Source organism: Ixodes scapularis, unplaced genomic scaffold (genome assembly GCF_016920785.2).
Source record: "Ixodes scapularis isolate PalLabHiFi unplaced genomic scaffold, ASM1692078v2 PGA_scaffold2__306_contigs__length_199485367, whole genome shotgun sequence".
Classification (NCBI taxonomy): domain Eukaryota; kingdom Metazoa; phylum Arthropoda; class Arachnida; order Ixodida; family Ixodidae; genus Ixodes; species Ixodes scapularis.
In genome coordinates, this window is record NW_024609857.1 from 129824801 (window position 1) to 129836517 (window position 11717).

Genomic DNA, 11717 nt, shown 5'->3' on the forward strand with positions numbered 1-11717 from the left:
TATGTATAGCTTTTTCGCGATGATATACGTCAGCCTACAGATATGTTGGAACGCAGACTGTTGAAACATAGTTTTGTAAAGTGAGGACCCGAAACAAATGCAGGTAAAACCGAATATAACATTAGCCTCCCGAGGCAGTATTTCGCGAATTTCGAGGTCGTGCAAGCTGATAAATTGTAATTTATGTTAGGATTTTGAAAATCTTTGCCCGTCCTTCGGGATATTTATGTATAATTAGGAATTTTATTGCATGAATCTTTATGCCTCACTTTTTGCAGTAAGGCGTTCTGTAGGGAATTATGTAAAAATATGTTATTAATTATCACTCTCTCTCTTTGCACATTTCGTGTATTGCCTTCCGATCTGTCTTGTGAGCACAAAGTTCTTTTTGGTATACCCTGCAACGCGATGTTTCACACTGCCAATCAGCAAAAAAAATACGTTTTCGCAGCACGATCATCTGCTGGGCTAGTTGGTTGATCATTATGTTGAATTAAAAGCGCAAATACGACGAGGTAGAATAGACAAAGGAGAAAGGATAGAGCGCCGAACTAACAACTGACGTTTAATGAAAAAGAGAAAGAGGAAAATGCCCAAAGAATGCTTTGAAAATGCATAATGAAAACCCGCAAAAACATATGCTATAGATTGAGTACTCCCATACACTGCCTGAGAATGAATTGCTAAGGATATTAAGCTTTAAGCTCCTCGCTTAAAATACTTTTTTTAACGATTGAGTCCTGGGACGACGTGCATAGAACTCCGTTATAAAAAGAAAGAGGAAATTTACGTCTAAGATATTCACAGAAGCTAAGGATAGTTAAATATCGCGACTTAAAAAATAAAGTTCTTTTGGTGACAAGGCCACGGACGGCGCGCTTACGCAGGCATCCCCACTGGACAGAATAACCTGTGCCTCGTAGAGCTCGCGAGTTCGCCGTTCCCCGAAACGTTTCAGGATTTTTGTTTTTCTGAACAAGGCGGAGCACTGGCAGTCCCTGACATGTCTGGCAAAGTGGCCTGCTGGCGACAACTTTAGTGACACGGCATGCTCTCTTAGACGATCGTTGACACACCTTCCTGTCTGACCCAGATACACTTTCCCACATGTAAACGGTATTTTGTATACGACTGCACATTGTCATTCGACGTATCTTTGTTGATGTTGAACTCCGCACACACCCTGTTGCTGCTGCTTGTATGACGTCGCGGAGTCCATTATCACCTCACGCGGATGACAGAAGATAAAAAAGGACACAAATATCCGACCGACTGTGCTTCCATGCATTCACCGCATTTCCCACAACCTTAAGAAGATTGCATCGCAGTTTAACGTCGAAGTCGTGTTATCTGCGCCAGATTAACTAAAGAAGTTGTGTTTGAAAATTAACTACAAGCACCAGCAACAGGGTGTGTGCGGAGTTCAACATCAACAAAGATACGTCGAATGACAATGTGCAGTCGTATACAAAATACCGTTTACATGTGGGAAAGTGTATGTGGGTCAGACAGGAAGGTGTGTCAACGATCGTCTAAGAGAACATGCCGTGTCACTAAAGTCGTCGCCAGCAGGCCACTTTGCCATACATGTTAGGTACTGCCAGTGCTCCGCCTTGTTCAGAAAAACAAAAATCCTGAAACGTTTTGGGGAACGGCGAACTCGCGAGCTCTACGAGGCACAGGTTATTCTGTCCAGTGGGGATGCCTGCGTAAGCGCGCCGTCCGTGGCCTTGTCACCAAAAGAACTTTATTTTTTAAGTCGCGAAATTTAACTATCCTTAGCTTCTGTGAATATCTTACACGTAAACTTCCTCTTTCTTTTTATAACGGAGTGCTATGCACGTCGTCCCAGGACTTAATCGTTAAAAAAAAAAGTATTTTAAGCGAGGAGCTTAAAGCTTAATATCCTTAGCAATTCATTTTCAGGCAGTGTATGGGAGTACTCAATCTATAGCATATGTTTTTGCGGGTTTTCATTATGCATTTTCAAAGCATTCTTTGGGCATTTTCCTCTTTCCCTTTTTCATTAAATGTCAGTTGTTAGTTCAGCGCTCTATCCTGTCTCCTTTGTTTATCCTTCGTCGTCGTATTTGCGCTTTTAATTCAACATAGCGTTTTCAGAGCCTCAGCAGCTCGCGTAGTTTCGGGTATCGTCCTTCCGTGTCGGTCTCAAGCGGTTACGTGAACTTTATGAAGTAAAGTTGATTGATAATCATAAAAATACTGAATTAGTAACTGAAGATTTGACAACAAAAATAAAGGGCCGGCGCCTCGCCCCCTCTCTCGCCTTTCAACCCCCAAAACAAATTATCTGAAAGTTGCTCTGCAAATCATTTCCAGCGTTTTTATCCTCAACAGGCACGTTGTAAGTGATTTTGGACAGCCTTACACGCATTTTTTTATTTTGAAGCTAATTTAAATAACCGTGTGTTCCTCACACATATAACCTCTCAAACATATACAGAAGTCAGTTATTGCATCTTTAATGTGGCGAACATTACTTTTATCTGTCTGTGAGCGGGACAACGACGAAGTACACAGGGGCGCTAGGCGGAACTTTGACGGTTACGTACGCAAACCGTCAGAAAGTGTCCTATTAAGAAGCTACCATGTCGAGTTGAACAAGATTTCTCTTTTCTGTCATAAAAAATATTTTGGAGGACACTTAAGCTTCGCCTATAATTGGAGGACGCTTAAGCTTCGAATAAATTTCTATGTACCTTCACGATTTGTATGATATCATTCTAACCCTTAGCATTATGTTTGTGTTCGATGTTTTGTAAGAGTGTTTAGAGCATATGTATTTGCTTGCTGATTTTCTTTGTTTGTGTCGGTGCACCAATAAGAAGACAAATGTGGTTTTTTTTGGGCACCCAAATATAAAGGTTATTAGTAATAAAAATAAAGGTTATTATTAAAAGTGGAACGCGATAGCGTTAACTGGCCTCGTTCACATTACCTTCTCATTCGCCGTGCAAGCGCGCCTCGCGTGGCCTAGTCAGGAGCGTGTCTGACTCGCAACCGAAAGGTCGTGGGATTGAATCCCGCCTAAAATGCCTAAATAATCTTTCTTCGAGGCAGAGGAATTATTTCTTATGTTTTGATCCCTTTCATTTCACCCGTGATGTCACGTTTCACGTGAGCATTGTGGGTTATTTGAAATTCCTGCGCGATGCAGCCGTGACGTCATAACCTTATTGACCAATCAGGATTTTCCAGTCACGCTACCAACATCGGCTTTCCTGCGACATGAGCTCTTTATCGCTATCGCGTTAAAATAATCGATTAGCAAGGGTGACGCTCATTTGTAAATTAAATTGACCGGCATCTTGTCAAGAACAATCCTCAACAGCCAGGTTATCCTGTGTGAGAAAATTTTTTACTTGGGTAAATGATAGTTTGGGCATGATTCGATCTGAGTGCCAAGGTGCGTATAGATTAGAGTGAACAATTTCGATAACTTGTTTCTGCATGATTAGTTGCATGCACCGCGGTGCTGAGTGTAAACAAAGTTTGGTTAGAAAAACAAGCATTGTGAATGCCGCTTCGTGTTTGCATAACAAATAAACTGAAACGGATTGTCCTAAAACTTTCGTGACATTTTGAAAATATTATTGCTTTTAGCTCAGTTGTGTCGTCCTTATATATATGTTGTGAAACGTATTTCGTAAACCATACTTCATAATATATATGGCCACGAAGTTTCTATTTCATGATTTTATGCGCTGTAATTAATTCCTTAGTTCAAGGACACAATCACGATTAAACTTTTAATACTGCGACACAAAGCCGTACGAATCACGGGAATTTTATGCGGCCTACCACACAAAAACTGATCTATTTACAGGTACGTGCCAACAAGCTCTACTCTTTACTGTTGTACTTAAAGATTTTTTTCAGTAATATATATATGACTAGTAAACAAAGGAATTTGGAGTCGTGTGAACACGACGTTATGTACGTTAATGTAGATTTTCAAATACTCTTGCGTCTAAATTAAATAACTGAATTTCTTACTTTTGTTACCTGAAAACAAAAGTAAATTGCACGGACGATAGAAGAAACTATATAGTTAATCGTTTCACGGCGTAAATACTGTCTATTGCTAGAACAACGCGGAAAATATGCGGAGGGCAAGTTCGTCTGCTTCTTGCGCAGGGGGTAGCGGTGACGTCAGAACCCCGAGCCCTGATTGGCTGATCACGACCCCCTATCTGAGCGTCGTCTGCTCCTTTGCAACGTCGTCTGCTCGCAACGTCGTCTGCGTCTGTCTTACCTTTCCTGCGACTTTCGGAAGTGCAGAGGCCAGATTCACGAAACGATCTTACGCCAAAAAGTGTGTGCGAGACAAAACTTAAGAACAAATTCGTATTCACGAAACGAAATTTTCGTAAGTTTTGCGCAGGTTACGACGAAATCTTACGACAGTTACGCACTTCTTACGATCAAATCAGCATGGCTGAAAGCGTCGCGGTCGCGACGACCAACGGACGTTTATTTTTCTACGTGTGCTTCTCACGCGTCCCGACTTCAAGCAGCAAGAAAAAAGTAAAAAGTACTTGAAATAGACCACGACGAACAAGAACGCTGGATCCACAAGCACCCGGGATAAGCTCCAATGGCCACGATTCCACCGAACGCGACCAAGCGAGCTCCGCAGTTAGGCCTAGCAGGCACTCCGCGACTCAGCGACCGTCTGCCCACGACCGGCTGGCGTGCTGAATGGAATATGCCCGCGCGACCTTGTGAACCCTTCCCGTATTATAGTATGATCGCTGACTTCAATTTTAGATTAAGCGGTCAATCTCTTCATCTTGTCATCTCCTTGTTTTCCGAGGCAACGATGACTCTCGCCGGTAAAAAAGAGGTGAATCTCCGACAGACGCAGGAAAGGTTAAGCAGCCATCGCTTTGACTAGCAGACGTAAAGCAGACGACGTTAACTGCGCCAACCCGCCGACGCCGTTAAAGAGTGACGAGTCTCGCCGCACACGAAAGGAGGGAAAAAGTATTTGGGAGGGAACTTGCGGACACTAACCACCCTCACTCTCGGTTCTTAGCAAACAAACCTCGGCGCCTCGGGAGTCGGGACACCTCGCCAGTGAGTCCTTTGACTTCCTTCCTTGATGTGCGTCTGCTAGTTGTTAGACAAAAACAACGTACCCCTCGAGTTATTTCGTCTGCCCTCTCTGAAAGGCGAAGTCGAGCTCGCTCGTAAAGACCTGCACTTCCGAAAGTCGCAGAAAAGGTAAGACAGACGCAGACGACGTTGCGAGCAGACGACGTAGCAAAGGAGCAGACGACGCTGAGATAGGGGGTCGCGATCAGCCAATCAGGGGTCGGCGTTCTGACGTCACCGCTACTTCTTTTCTCATGCGCAGAAGACGAAAATGAGCCCACTTGCGAGGCGTATATTCTCAATTTAGCGGTATCGTTCTTTTGTTCACACAAAGGAAATGCTGCCATCAGATTAACTCTTGCGATGGAATGTGGTTATCTGTTTTGCCAATTGAGGTTGAATATTTTGTTTTGTCAAAATAATATTTGAGCAAACGACTAAAGTTTGTATAATATTTCACACAGTGTCAAACTCTATGGGGTTTTTTTTAGTCATCGCACATCAGTACCGACGGGGTTGGGCAAAAAGCGCCAAAGTCTAACGTTGTCGCGTTCTTTGTATTTCAGTGCGCGTACCATCCCCCTATGTTTTAAGCAGACACTGGGGATGGGCGCTGGCACTGCCCTTTTAATCGGTGTGGCTTTGTTTGTCTTGCTCTTACCTTTATACTAAAAGGAGGCAGATATTGTGGAGTTAGCTATGTAGAAACGATCATATGTATGTGCATTTCGCGAAGAAGTAGAAGCTCAAACGCGCTTCGTAGCAGCGGCACCTCCTGTCCAAACACATTATCCATATCAATTCGCTTGTTAATTAAAACATTTCTACATATTACAGTTTCTAATTAAGTATCGACTGAATTTCTGTAGAGGAAACATGGAGTCTTGTATGTAATATTAAATGATTTCACTTGGCAGCCGCTCTGCGTAAGTGGTCCGGAGAGTCGCACGTCTTTACACAAGAGGTGCAGACATCTTGTCTCTGTCGACTTAGAACCTAGATAGTGTAATAACGTAATTTACTATATTTCGAAAATTCCGCATTTTCGAGTTAAGCCCACACCGTAAACCACAGTTAAAAATTATGGGGAACATGAACATACCTTGAGATTAAGTCGAAACATTCCTGTAATGTTCAGTTTGGGTACGACCTAAATTCTTCCCTCCTTTGTTTGTTGCTTCTTTGCTGGCCATCTATGGCAGCGTCCCCCGAACACCTGCACCACTGCCGAACGGCACGCGCCAAGAGCGCGTGCTGTGCTGCGCGCGCTTTGTCTGTCTGTTTGTTTGTTCGTTTGTTTTCTTTTCTTTTCTCTCTCTCTTTCGGATTCGAGAATTAAAACATTTTGCAATGTGACTCTGACTTGGCTGGTCGCTGTTTAGGCCACCTCCAAAGTTCTGGCGACGAGAATGCTGAACTTGGGCACTCTCACACCCTAAGGCCACGTATGCGTCGTTCTGCATAAACTCTCGCCGGCGGGTGCCTGGCGTCGCGAAGACTTCTGTTTCCGGCGAATCCCGGGCTCACCAAGGAACCTGGGCTGCTGCTCGTCGATAGCCGCGCGTTTGATTTCGAATGTCTTCTTGGGCTGTTGAGCCGCCATCTTAGCCGCAAGCATGGTTGACTGTGACAGGCCACCACCAAACTTCCTGGACAAGGCCGGTACGCCGCCGATACCGTAGAAATCCTGGCTGCGGATGTTCGAAAGGTACATTTTGGCTACTGGCGCTGAGGAATATTCAGCCGAACGACGACAAGCGAAGCTCCTTAACTGCTTGGGGGTCGAAGGACAGCGCGTCTCTGTCTCTCTACCAGCTTCCGTCGGACCGGCGCAAGCTACGTCACCGGCAGGAGATGGTCGGCAAGTTCGACAAGCGTGTCGAGACCTGTACAGCGAGACCGTCAAGGCCGTCGAGGCAGAATTTTCGCAGCCAATCAATGAGACCCTGCAACAACTTCGATTCCAGATGAGGAAGCAACAAGAAAGAGAAACCCCTCGTGAATTCTTCTCAGCCCTTCAAGCATTAGCCACGCTGGCGAATTTCGGCACCGACATTAGGGTCGCCATTCGACGCCAGTTTATGGTGGAGGCAGCTTCCACAGACATCTAAAAACGCCTGCTTCTAGACGCCGCGCTTCCGTTTAGCGTCGTTTTGCAGACAGTGATCAATATGGAACGCGCGCACCGTGAAGTTCGAGAGTGGGCCAATGCGACCACGGCCGGGCCGTCGACGGCGTCGGGAGAGGACGTGACCTGCCACGTGACAGAGCGTGAAAGAGAAACATGGCGGTCTTCCGCATCGAGTCAAAAAACGTGCGGTTAACCACCACCAATGACGTCATCGACGCACGAGCCGTGGCGCTCGCGCCGAGAGTCACCTGCGCGATCTCCGACACTGCGTTCTCAGCCCGGCCATCGAACGCACGCGATCCCCGTTCGTCTGCCCAAAGAAGCTGCGTAACCTGCGGTCGCAGCGGAGACGTCGGTTTAGACCAAGGCAATCACCAGCGCAGCTCAAGATGGTCGGAATTTTGTCGTTCTGTGCGTTTCAAATCCCTGCGGTGGCAACCAACTCCACGGCACAACGGCTATGGCAGAACTTGTGCCAACTGCGGTTACAATCAGGAGCGCTGCAAGGGCTATGGCATCTGCCCAGCCAGAGGTCGGCACTGTGTTAACTGTGCCCGTCGGGGGTATTCTTCACGCGTTTGCAGGGGTGTTAAGCGATCCCTCGAACGCCACTCGAATGACGAGGTTGAGGAGATTGTCTCCTTTGTTGCTGCAGAAGGCGAGTCATCCCCGACATATCCGCAAACAAATCTCTCGGCAAAGCGATCTAGGTCGAAGGTAGAGATCGATTCTGTTGCCCCCTGGGCAAGGCGAGCAAACATACAACTACCCCATCACGCTCGTAAACTCTTTTTCGAAGTGGCTGAGACAGCAAATGCAACAGAGGCAACAACACAAAAAGGAGCCAGCCGACCGGCGTCGGGCAGCGAAAGGACCCCAGATTTTGGGTTGGAGACCGCGTTGTAATTAAGAAACCCAGAAAGGTACCCGAGGGAGAGTCGAACCTTAGTCCACCTTTACGTGTTGTGAAGCGTGTTGGTCGGTGCACATTCTGGTTGGTGAATGGTCGAGTGTTGAATGCCTGGATATTCGAAGGTGCTCCCGAGGTCGACCTCGAAAGTCATCAACAGAGGTCACCGAACAAGCAGCACAGAGCTGGCCAGTCATCGGCCAATGGCTGGCAATGGTCCTTGGAAAAATGTCCAGACAGTGGCCAGAGACTGACCGGTGACTGGCCTTTATCTGGCCATTGGCCAATGGCCACTGGCCATCAGTCGTAGGCCAAGCATTGGCCAATGAATGGCCGATCTCTGGCCACTGGCCAAAAGACCATCGCCAAACATTGGCCATCGCTTGGCCAAAATCCGTGCTGCTTGGGCGGGTACTGTTCAAAATGACCAGCCCGTGAGGCACGCTGCTACTTAAAGTGACACGTTCCACTGGCATCATAATTGGCAGACACAAGAGTCAAGTTCGGCCATGCAGCATCCGCCTCGCGGAAGCCTGAGTCGAGACCCGCCTCGGACACACCATCAGAAAGGGGACTTCAACTGCTCAGTTCCCTGTGTAAGTAGTTCCAAGGCGCACGGAGCGCAACCGCTTACCACCTGTGCGGTACAGAGACTATGTTGCATGAAGAACTGGGTGGACTAGTTCCTTTTTGTGTTTCTGACGCGTGGAGAACTATATGCGTGTTTCTCTTCAGAGCGTACTAAACACGCCTATTTTTTTATATTGTAAACGGGCGCATAATGTACAGGGTGTCACAAACAAACAAAAAATTTACGGGGCTTTTTTTCATTGCAAAAATAAACTAGGCGTCGCCGAATGTTCATTCTTCGCCCAGAGGTAGCGCTAGTGGTAACAACCAGATGCCAGAATTTCAGCCCGATCTGATACCTTATTCAAAAGTTATAAGTGATTTTCTAAAAATTTCAATGGGAAAATAGAGCCAATTTTTGCCCGTTTTCGTTTTCTGGTGCCATATAGCCCCATGTCTTCGGAAACACCGCCGGCCGATATTTTCCCATTGAAATTTTCAGGAAATCACTTATAACTTTTCATTAAATTATCCGATCGGGCTGAAACTTTGGCATCTGGTTGTGACCTCTAGCGCAACCTTTGAGCGGAGAATGAGCGTTCACCGATGCCTAGTTTATTTTTGCGGTACAAACAAAACTGTAATTTTTTTCTTGTGACACCCTGTATATTGCTCATACACTCGTGATTTGGCGGAAAACCTAATGTTATTCTAAAAGCTTTGAAATTTCTTTGTTAGGATTGTTTATGTTGAAACATTATTTGATGGAGTTAATGGTTACGGAAATGATGTAACAGCGCAGGGCGAAGATTTGTGTTTTATGTTCCTATTGCTCTAATTCGACTTACTTTTCGATGTCCTCTCTGGGCTAGCTCTTTCTCTCTCTCTCTTTCATTGTTTGTAGTTTCGATCCTGGAAAAAAAAAGGAGGGGAAAATTTTGAGTTCAGTTCGGGTACGATCTCAATTCTTCCCTCCTTTGTTTGTTCCTTCTTTGCTGGCCATCTGTGGCAGCATTTCCCGAAACCCTGCGCCGCTGTCGAACGGCACGCGCCAAGAGCTGGCGCTGTGCTGCGCGCGCTCTGTCTGTCTGTTTGTTTGTTCGTTCGTTTTCTTCACTTTTCTCTCTATTTTTCGGATTCGACAATTAAAACAGTTTGCAATGTGACTTCGACTGGGCTGGTCGCTGTTTAGGCCGCCTTCACAATTCCGGGACCCTAGATTAAGCACAAAATGAACGGAACCCGAACGAATGAACTTAAGACCAGGTGATATGGCTATGGGTTGTTTGCTCATTTTCTTGGGATAACGTGTATTTTGTATGATGACACAGAATCGCGTTTACCAACAACTTTAGACTTAAAAATAGCCAGCTGAAACTTGACATTAATCAATCGGGCATGTCCCATAAAAAAAAAAAAAATTAAAGTTACACAGAAAATAGCGAAGCCCCACAAACGAAGGAATATTACTGAATATTTCGTATCACCTAATAGTTAATCAAGGTTCCATATCAAATTAAAATATGTAACTTCCTGCTTTTTTTAAAGCTACCTAACCCAGATTATTGTGAGATAACAAGGATTTTTTTTATTTATCATGTTACAGTGTATGATAGTTTATGTAACATTCATTTAATATTTTTATCCGAAAATGAATAACAAATGAAAACCTTTCAGTGAGCCTTCTGACTCGCGTACAAAGTATAGACTCTAAAGGTTAAATGAACACTTGCGTAGTATACATGATGACGTATAATCGCTTGAGCTTTGGTTTCTCTCACATCTGTATATATTGTGAACTTTAGATGACGTCATTATTTTCAAGTCAAAATAACATTTCAAAACAACGTTGTTTTGTGCCTTCTGTGCACGGATGTGCTGGTTTATCTTTCTTATTTCTTTTTTAAAAGAACAATTACTTTTATTTGAGCGCGACCTTTTGCGCGAGCCCCTGTGTTGGTATGCTGCTCGGTGTGTGCGGAAAAACGCGGCTGAAAAGACGATACTTCGCTCTTACGTACCGCGAGTTTTGCTCCTTTGCAGGTGTGGAATATCGAACGCACCCCTGCCACGTGCCTGAGAGATCTACAAATTTGACATAGTATGTGGTTTTTGATGAGGCTCAGGAAGTTTCTGTTTTAAAAGATATTCTAATTTTTAGAGATTAAACAGTTAATTAACTGTTAATTCCAGCACCCCACTATTTTGTGTCCCTGACCGAATATTTCATCTGGACAGACCGGATTAATTTGACTTTTAGGGCTTTTTTTCTAATAAATTTCTACGCGTTTAATTTAAACACCCTGCATAATAGGTATTGCTAGCATCTACGGTGCATCCCAACGAACCACCCTGGCTTAAGGACCATTTCTCACAATTGTAATTCAATGTTATTCAATTGACCTCCGGCTATGAAATAACAACTGGGAACAGGTCATTACGCGTGATATATATTTCACCGGAACCTTCACTTCAAGAAAGTAATGCTAAGTGCCAGTTGCCACTGAGATACTAAGATAAAACACTTTGGTTTGAACGGGTCTCAATGGGTTTTTTGTTTACTAAATATGGGAAAATATTTGCTCCTCCTTGAGCGTTGACGTTAACATTACATGCGCATGGTTAGTTCAAGTTCATATGCAGAAGGATAAGTTGAGCTGTGTCAAACTTTTATCTGATTCTTCTGCAGGATGGGCTTCCATCGCTGTCCATTAATATTTGAACGTTTCGACGTAATTAGGCTTTTTCCAAGCTTAGAGTCCCATACAGTAAAACTTGAAACTATATAATGTCCACGCCCGCGTTCATTTTTTTTTTTTAATTCGGGGCTTGTATTGCAAACCTGCTAGGCATTGTTCCCTTAAGTAATGTTTTGAGTAAGTGCTATTCATGTCACTTTAACCTGTTTGACATCACTTTTTTTCATGCTTTCATAATGTAGCACATTGCATATAATGTAACTCGGGTGGTGGTGAGAAGAAAATACTT

General features: G+C 44.6%; 1 pseudogene; it reads left to right on the plus strand.

Annotated features, from left to right (window-relative positions):
• The first annotated feature begins 6734 nt into the window (after positions 1 to 6734).
• On the plus strand, positions 6735 to 11112 carry LOC115311864 (annotated as a pseudogene).
• Positions 11113 to 11717: the final 605 nt, after the last annotated feature.